Source organism: Equus asinus, chromosome 9, assembly GCF_041296235.1.
Source record: "Equus asinus isolate D_3611 breed Donkey chromosome 9, EquAss-T2T_v2, whole genome shotgun sequence".
Taxonomy (NCBI): Eukaryota; Metazoa; Chordata; class Mammalia; order Perissodactyla; family Equidae; genus Equus; species Equus asinus.
Genome location: NC_091798.1, coordinates 2,745,001 through 2,753,293, shown reverse-complemented (window position 1 = coordinate 2,753,293; position 8,293 = coordinate 2,745,001). Strand labels below are relative to the sequence as shown.

The following is an 8,293-nucleotide window of genomic DNA, read 5'->3' as shown; positions in this document are numbered from 1 at the left end:
AAGCGGCCGCCAGATGGCGCCCAACGACCGGCGCGGAGGGGTCAGCGGGAGGGAACCGGGTCACCGGCCAGCGAGAGTGCACAGCCTGCGCCCACCGCCGGGTCAGGTCTCTCTCTGTCTCCCTCTGTCTCTGTCTCTCTGTCTCTGTCTCTGTCTCTCTCTGTGTCTCTCTCTCTCTTTCTCTCTGGGCCCGCTTGGGGCGGGCGGGAGGTCACCACGTGAGGCCCCAGGGTGTCCACCTCGGAGCTCCCAGGCAGCACAGGGCAACCCTGGGCGCAGAAGGAGGTGTTGGAAAATCGGCGGGGAGGGGGGTGGGGTGGGTGGGCTTGCCAGGAAGGGGACAGACTCCCCATGTGACTCCTGGGCCGGGCCGGGGCTGCCAGCTGGCTGACGCGGACAGAGGTGGAAAAGTCCCCGGAGATGCCACGGGGCAGGCCGGGGCTGCCGGCCCCCGCTTCCCGGAGCGCCCGAGCACTTCCCGGGCTCCCGGGAGGACTTAGAAAATCAGGGCGGGGTGGGGGGTGGGGGTCGCTGTCAAACCGAAACCATGCACGTCATCAGAGAAGGACCGTGACGACGGAGGAATTGTCCGCAGTCTGTCAGGAATTGTGTGCAGCCTGTCACTTCCGGCCCAGAGGGTCTGTCTAAGGCAGACGGACAGACAGAGCCCACAAGTCGTAGAGGAAAGGACCGAGCCGCTTGGCCGCGGAAAAGTTTACAAGACAAAACAGGTCTCCCTCCGCACGGGGCCACAGCAAAGCCCAAAGACGACACACGGGGGGAGCATGGGTGCAGATGCACGTGTGGTGATAAGAATATGGATTTCAGCAGGGCTTCCCGTCCTCATCAACAAGCAGAAGCACCCAAATGGTGGGGGTTGGGGGGCAGAGACCTCACAGCCATTCCCTCCACAAATCGAGTTCCCCAGGACATCCTCACAGCCCCGTGCTGTGAGTGTGTGTGGGTGTTTAAAATGGAGTAAATGTGGACGTGGAACTGCTCCGTGAAACCAAAATAACAACAGTCGTAGATCTTCTTTGGTCATTTAGAAAATTCTTTTTTTTTTTTTTTTTCCCAGCGGTGCACGTATTTCCCTTCCAAAAAAGAAGAACGGGAAAGGAGATGTTAAAGGCAAGCAGAGAGAGGAAAACTGTTGCAAAACAAAAGCTGAGCTCCCGTCCGAGGGAGGCCTCCTCCATTGGAGGCCTAGGAAATCATTCTGACAAAATGGAGGATCTCTGTCTTTGGTGTCGATTCCCTCAGAGGTCAAGAGAAACCTTTTCCAATGTCTTTATCAGGAGGAGACTAGAAGTTAGATAAAAGTATCCTTTCGAGAGCGAGAAAAACAAATTCTGATTTTGCATCAGCTTCCCTCCGATCTTGAAACTCATTGACTTGATTCCATTCTGTCGACGGAAATAATCCGGAACCAATCTATCCGTGAAAATCGGGGTGAGTTTATTCTGAGCTAAAATGTGAGGACTGTGGCCCGGGTCCTTTCTTCCCGAAGGAAGAGAGGGCGCCCGGGAAGTGGGGTGTACAGAGTGCTTCTAGACCCCCAGAGAGGACGTTTCACATAGGATCGAAAGGTCCCTTGGATGATAGTCGCGAGACTGCTCTGTCGGCACAGCGATCGACAGACACTGCTGGGTGGCAGGTCTGTTGTCTGGGCCTGGGTGGTCACAGGTGAGCGCAACCATCCGTTCCTAGCCTAAGGAAAGATGCCTCTCCTTAAGGAAAGGCCCGAGCACGGGGAAGCTGCTCCTTTCCCTTAAGGGCATTGGTTCTTGCCATAGGAAATGTTTAAAGCAGATCTACGATGCGATGCATGCTCGCCGGCCACGTCAGGCCCTTTTGGAAAAACACTGTCAGGCCGAATTAGGCCGACACCCAATGGCTTCCTCATAGACTCCAATAGATCCTATCGCTCGCCATTTCTATCTGTCCACTCGTTCCAATTTTAGGCCACTTGACCACGAACAGACCTTTTTCTCAGATTATTTTCCCCGTGAAACTTTGATCACCTTTTCACAGACAAAACGATCTTTACTTTTTAGGCCCTCTTGCCTGAAGGCAGCCATCTCACTTTCCTTGAACACAAAGATGTTTCCCATATTCACTTTTAGTGGCTTTTTGTTTTGTTTTGTTTTGTTTTGAGGACGATGAGCCCTGAGCTAACTGCTGCCAATCCTCCTCTTTTTGCTGAGGAAGGCTGGCCCTGAGCTAACCTCCGTGCCCATCTTCCTCTATTTCATATGTGGGACGCCTACCACCACGTGGCTCGCCCAGCGGTGCCACGTCCACCCCCGGGATCCGAACCAGCGAACCCCGGGCCGGCAAAGCGGAACAGGCACACTTAACCAGCGCGCCACCAGGCCGGCCTAGTGGCTTTCATCGCATTTGTTAAGTAGATTTTTTAACCCTCATGAACCTTAATTTTGGTGAAAACTAAGAAGTCAGCAATTAGGAACTGTCCTTCCCATGAGCATTCTGTCGCTTGGCCAATTTCTAAACACTTGGCCACTTTTAGAAACATGGGATTTCATAGGTTTATCTTTTCTTTCGCTTTATTTGATTTCATCTCACTTTAGTTTTTGGGTGAGGAAGATCGGCCCTCACAGAGCTAACGCCTGTTGCCAATCTTCCTCTTCTTTCTGCTTGAGGGAGAGCGGGCCCGAGGTAACACCTGTGCCCCACTTCCTCGATCTTGTGGACGGGATGCCACCACAGCCCGGTGTGAGGAGCGGTGGAGGTCCACGCCCGGGATCTGAACCCGAGGACCCCGGGCTGCCGAAGCTGAGTGCAGGAGCTTAACCACTATGCCGCCGGGCCGCCGTCCCCTGTCAAAGCTTTTAATAAAGCACGAGACGTGTTCCTCGATAGACCCAAACGTCTTTTAGTTTCCGTATCCTCACAAACCCAAAGTAGATAAACTTCTATTTAGCCATTCACGTCTCAGGTTCTATCTTACTCGGAAATGATCTACATCGTCAAGGAAATTGTTTTTGTCTTAAGTTTGGCACCCGAGCTAATGACTGTTGCCAATCTTCCGTTTTTGTTTTTTTCCCCCCTCCCGATTTTTCTCCCCAAATCCCCCCCATGACATAGTTGTCTATCTTAGTTGAGGGCCCTTCCAGTTGTGGCATGTGGGACGCCGCCTCCACACGGCCCGACGAGTGGTGCCGTGTCCGTGCCGTGCCAGGGATCTGAACCGGCAAAACCCTGGGCTGCCGAAGGGGAGCGTGTGAACTTAACCACTCGGCCACGGGGCCGCCCCCGTCCGTGGACTTTTTTATCACCTGATTTCACCTCGCAAAACTTCAAAGCTTCAAGTTATCAGAGAGGTTTGGGAAGTTGTTTTTATTTATTTAATTAATTAATTTTTCGAGGAAGACGAGCCCCGAGCTGACACCTGCTGCCAATTCTCCTCTTTTTGCCCTGGGAGAGTGGTCCCGAGCTAACATCCGTGCCCATCCTCCTCCCCTTGATAGGCGGGACGCCGACCACAGCGTGGCTTGCCAAGCGGCGCCACGTCCGCACCCTGGATCCGAACCGGCGAACCCCTGGCTGACAAAACGGAACGTGCGAACTTAACCGCTGTGCCGCTGGGCTGGCCCTTTGGGAAGTTATTTTCAGGACACGGGCCATAAACTAGAATCACCGCTACAGGTTTATCGGAGCGACATCAGCGTTCGTGGTGGATTGAGTCGTCCCCTCTGTCTCTCCCCTCCAGGGCACAACCAAAGGGACGTCTATCGACCCACCCACCAAGGATTCCCCCCCCCCCGCACGGCACAGCAGGATGCCTGAGAGATCCATGCAGCCCTACAGTGGCAAGTCACATTCGCACAGTCAAAACTCAATGGCAGAGACAAAACGTTAAGGTCAGCGAGAGGGAAGAGAATAACCGGCCCAGGAGCAACGGTGTGAAGAACACGGAGAAGACGGGTCCTAGACGCCGGGGTCCCCGGAGCAGCGATTTCATCAGAGGCCCGCGAACGTCCACGATCTCCACACCACGTTTATGGCCGACTGCGTGCGTGGGTCCTTTGGAATCGACCAGGCTACTGTCCGGGCCACTTTGGGACATCGTGGCCAGCTGCCCCGAGCGGTGGAGCTGTCATTCGAGTGTAAGATGGGGCCTGTCCGGGGAGAGAATGGGGATGGGGAAAGGGAGGCCGCGGGAAGTCACAGAGTCTGAGGTGTTCGGGGGAGACCGACTCTTCTAAAGTGGAGGCGGTAGAAGGAGAGCAGCAGGATTTTTGGATTTTTGTTCCCTCTGTTAGGTATCTGGGTCCGGAGGAGAGTGGGGCGGGGGGGGGGTGGTGGTGGTGGTGGTGGTGGGTGTGAGGCTGAGGCGGGGCTGGTGTTTCCTTTCCTGGTCAGGTGAAAGAGCTCCTCCAGTGGAGGTTTTTGGACAAGGGGTCTGGTCTGGCAGGATGGGAGGTTGCGGGTCGAGCCACAGGGGAATCTGTCGTAGCTCAGACTCGGGCCTTTGAAGAAATAGACAGAGAGAGGAGTTTTGCTCTGTCTGTCACCGCAGCCGGCACCTCAGGAGCAACAACAGAAGGCTTCCCGAATGAGTGGAGGGGCAGGAGCCAGCGTGCCCGGTGCCTCTCTCAGCCCTGTGCCGGCAGGGAAGGAAGCAGGCAGGCAGGCAGCCCTCAGGGCTACTCCCGTCCTACTGCCCGGTGGTCCCTGTCCCGGCCCCGCCCCCACTCTTCCCCTGACCCTCACCGCTCCCCGGCCCTCTTCTCAGCCAGAGAGACGATGGGGGGGCGGGGCGGTCCCAGAACAAGTTTCCTCTCATCCGCCATCATCTTGCCACCCTGACGACTTGGCCCGAGATCCGGCCTAGGCTGTACCCGTGCGTGGTTTTCCTGTGGACAAGGGGGCCGGTTCACCATTTCAGTGGAAACCCCTAGCCTTCCACTGCCGAGTCGAGTCGGTGGGACTCGCCAGCCTGGGAGGGGAGAGGGGGGAGGGGAGGTCAGGCCCATTCATTCCGACGGGCCTGGTGTCAGGGCCTCATTCAAGCGCAGGAAGCTCTCTCCCATGGCCTCGGGCTTTTTTCCATTGAACGGCTTTCTTCAATTCCCCCACCCTTAGGCTGCAGTCCAGTCCGCCAAGGGCCGGGAGGCAGGGAGGGAAGATGTTGGGGCAGGGTGGCTGTCTGAGAAACTTGCCTCGTCTGGGGCAGAAAGAGTGCCCCCCTCCTTTCTCTAATCCTACTAGACTGCTTGAGGATCACGGACGGTTTGGCTCATCGATGAGCCCTGCGTTATGGGCCCGGCAAGCAAACTCCTAACTGGCAACCCGCTGCTCTAGGTGTGTGTGGGTTTTTTGATCATTCACCTTCAAGTTCGCACGACATTGGTCCGTGTCCCCCGCCCTGGCTTCCCATGGGAAATCCTCCGTCTCTTTCCACAGACTCACTGGCGACTTCACACAGCGCCTGCCTCCTCCTCCTCAGGAAGGAAGGAAGGAAGGAAGGAAGGAAGGAAGGAAGGAAGGAAAGGAAGGAAGGGGCTGACCCCGTGGCCGAGCGGTTGAGTTCGCACGCTGCGCTTCAGCGGCCCGGGGCTTCAAAAGTTCGGATCCCGGGCTCAGACACGGCACCGCTCATCAAGCCACGCTGAGGCGTCGTCCCACATACCACCACTAGAAGGACCCACAATGAAGAACACACAACTATGTACCGGGGGGCTTTGGGGAGAAAAAGGAAAGACAAAAAATAAAATCTTCAAAACTCCAATAAAACTTTGAGTGAAGACGACGAGGAGGATGCGAAACGTATCTCATGCCTCCGAGCCGAGCCGTCCGTTTAGGAAGGGGGACGAGGACCCTTTGTAAGCGATGTCCCTTTTTAAGCACCATTCTAAACCACAGAACAGAACTCCCTCTCCTTGACCGGAGCGAGGAGGCTCCTGGGTGTGTCAGAGAGAGTCACGTCCTCTGCAGCACGAACGAACCGCCAGGGTTCGGCCACGGGAAAGAATTTCTTCCTCTCCAGGGGGACTAAAAGTCGCCGACGGCAGCGGGCGTAGGTGCTATCCTTCCCGTCCAGGAAAGGCAGGGAGAACTTCAGCCGTGAAGAGAAGGAGGTCTTCCTCACTCCCCGTTTCGGGAGGGCCCCTTTGGCAGGGGAATTTTGTCTCCTGATTTCAAGTCAGGAAGAAAAGGGAGAGAGAGAGAGAGTGTCCTTCTCGTGCCAGGTCGGTCTGAGGGGGACCTCCTCTGGTTTCCTCCCTTCCCAGGGAAGGCCGTTGGCTCCTTCTTCTAGAAAAAGCTCCCAAAGCACCACCGCCCAGGATGGTCGACCTACGCCCATCGTCCCTGCTTTCCCAATCATTTCTACAGCGACAGAGGAACAGAGGCCCCGGCCCCATCCCCATCCCCACCCCCACCCCCATCGCCTGCCTCCTTGATGGCCAAAGGAGCTGCCTCTGAGAATGGAACGGGGCTTGGAAACCTTCTAGAGCGGTGACTCTCACCTGCCTGCCTGCTGGGAAAAGCACCACGCTGTCCATCGGACTGCTCTTTTGGGCAAACATAGGCGAGCCACGTAGCGATCGACAGCTATGGCGGGGGGGGGCGGGGTGGCGTGGTGGTGCCCAGGATCCACGGCACGTGACGGCTGCGGAGCACGAGAGCCCTAAGACCTTGAGGGAGACGAGGTGGCTTGTGAATCCTTTCGGAACGAGAACGACAGGAAACGCTGACGGGGACGTGTTCTCGTCTCGAGAACACACCAACGCCTCGCACGGTGTCTGACCCGGGGTGCCTCTGACTTTTGTCATCAGAGACGATCCTCTCGACCGCCCCTCACGCTTTTGGGAAAAGGGGAGAGGGACTCGGTAGCACGTGAAAAGCCATCCATCCGCCCTTCCTTTCCGTCTTCACGGCTCCTTCTCGTGGAAAACGAGGAAGCCGTCCGGAGGAACGGAACACTGACCCGGGCCAAAGCGTGGCCCAGCCTGAGCCTCCAAAACCTTCTGCTAAGTGAGAGGTGTCAGACATCCAAGGCGACCTACGTTGCGATTCCACGCAGAGGAGAGAGCTAGAACGGTCCAACCCTAGAGGGCGACAGCAGATGGCGGTGGCGGTGGTGGTCGTGGTGGGGCAGATCCGGGAGTGGGGCCGTTTTTTCTTTCGGAGGGAGGAGATGGAAACGGAAACCTTCTGGAAATAGATAGCCGTGACGGATGCGCCACCTTGGGGAGAAACTCCCGAAGGCCACTGGCTTGTGCCCCGTGGAAAGGATGGATTCGGTGGGATGGGAATTCTACCTCCGTGTAAAGCGTGTGGTAAACCATGAGGTAGGTGGGTGGGTGGGTGGGTGGCCTCCCTGCCTCGCCTCCACCTAGACGTCCACACACAGAGACCGATGAGGGAGGGAGGGAGGGAGGGAGGGAGAGAGACAAGACAGACAGAGGCCGAGCCGAGACCGAGGCAGTGAGCGAGTAAGTGATCGACCCTGGCCATAGGGATTCCTCGGAGGGCGTCTCTTGTCTCCCCAAACGAAGAATGTGTGTGGAGATCGAGAAAGATCACCGACCTAGGAGAACCAGCAAGACTTCCTCACCCGCAAGAGAGCCGCTGGGCCCCTGCCGTCCCTGCCACCACCACCCCTACCCCTCGCCTTTGGCAGCAACGCCAACGAAAGGCAGGGAGACGAGTGGGAGAGTCGTGTGGTGGTGTCCCCCAAGGAAGGTGGGTCCATGCCGACGAGTGGTCGTCGGCGTGCGGAAAAGCCAGAGGCGGGCTGACTAGAAGGAGGGCGTCCTGGGGGAAGGGGCCGGGGTGTGAGGGAGAGAGGCCTGTTCCTCTTCCCCTGTCGGTCCCAACTCAGGGGCCCAAAGGAGGAAAGCTGTCCATTCCTTTCCGACTCGGACGGTTCGGGCGGAACCGACCGATCCCCGCGGCGGCGCGGTCAGGGCTTTCTGGACCAGAACCCCTCTCTCCGTCGCCTTTCGACCACACGCACGCTTTAGAGGCCAAGAGAAAATGGATCGGGTCTCTCTGTCTCTCTCCCTAGAAAACAAGGGCCGGGGGCCGAGCCCGTGGACGAGCGGTCAAGTACGCGCCCCCCACCCCGACCCCCGGCTTCGACGGCCCAGGTTTTCACCGGTTCGGATCCTGGGCGCAGCCCCAGACCCAGCATCGCCCTTCAAGCCACGCTGAGGCGGCGTCCCACATAGCAGAAACCCGAAACACCTACCACTGGAACCTACAACTATGGACGGGACGGGACGTGATGGGACGGGACGGGGCGGGGGTGGGGGGGGCGGCT

General features: G+C 57.5%; 1 long non-coding RNA gene across 2 annotated transcripts in view; it reads left to right on the top strand.

Annotated features, from left to right (window-relative positions):
* Positions 1 to 366: 366 nt before the first annotated feature.
* The window catches only part of LOC139046265 (uncharacterized), a 7,939-nt gene continuing 12 nt past the window's right edge, over positions 367 to 8,293 (top strand). The window contains exons 1-3 of one of the 2 annotated variants that reach the window (XR_011506107.1): positions 367 to 1,452; positions 3,734 to 4,130; positions 8,039 to 8,293. The exon at positions 8,039 to 8,293 is cut by the window's right edge and continues 12 nt beyond it. This is a non-coding gene — a long non-coding RNA (uncharacterized lncRNA). Of the gene's footprint in view, positions 4,131 to 8,038 lie in introns of both variants that reach the window. The other variant, XR_011506108.1, reaches the window with a different exon arrangement.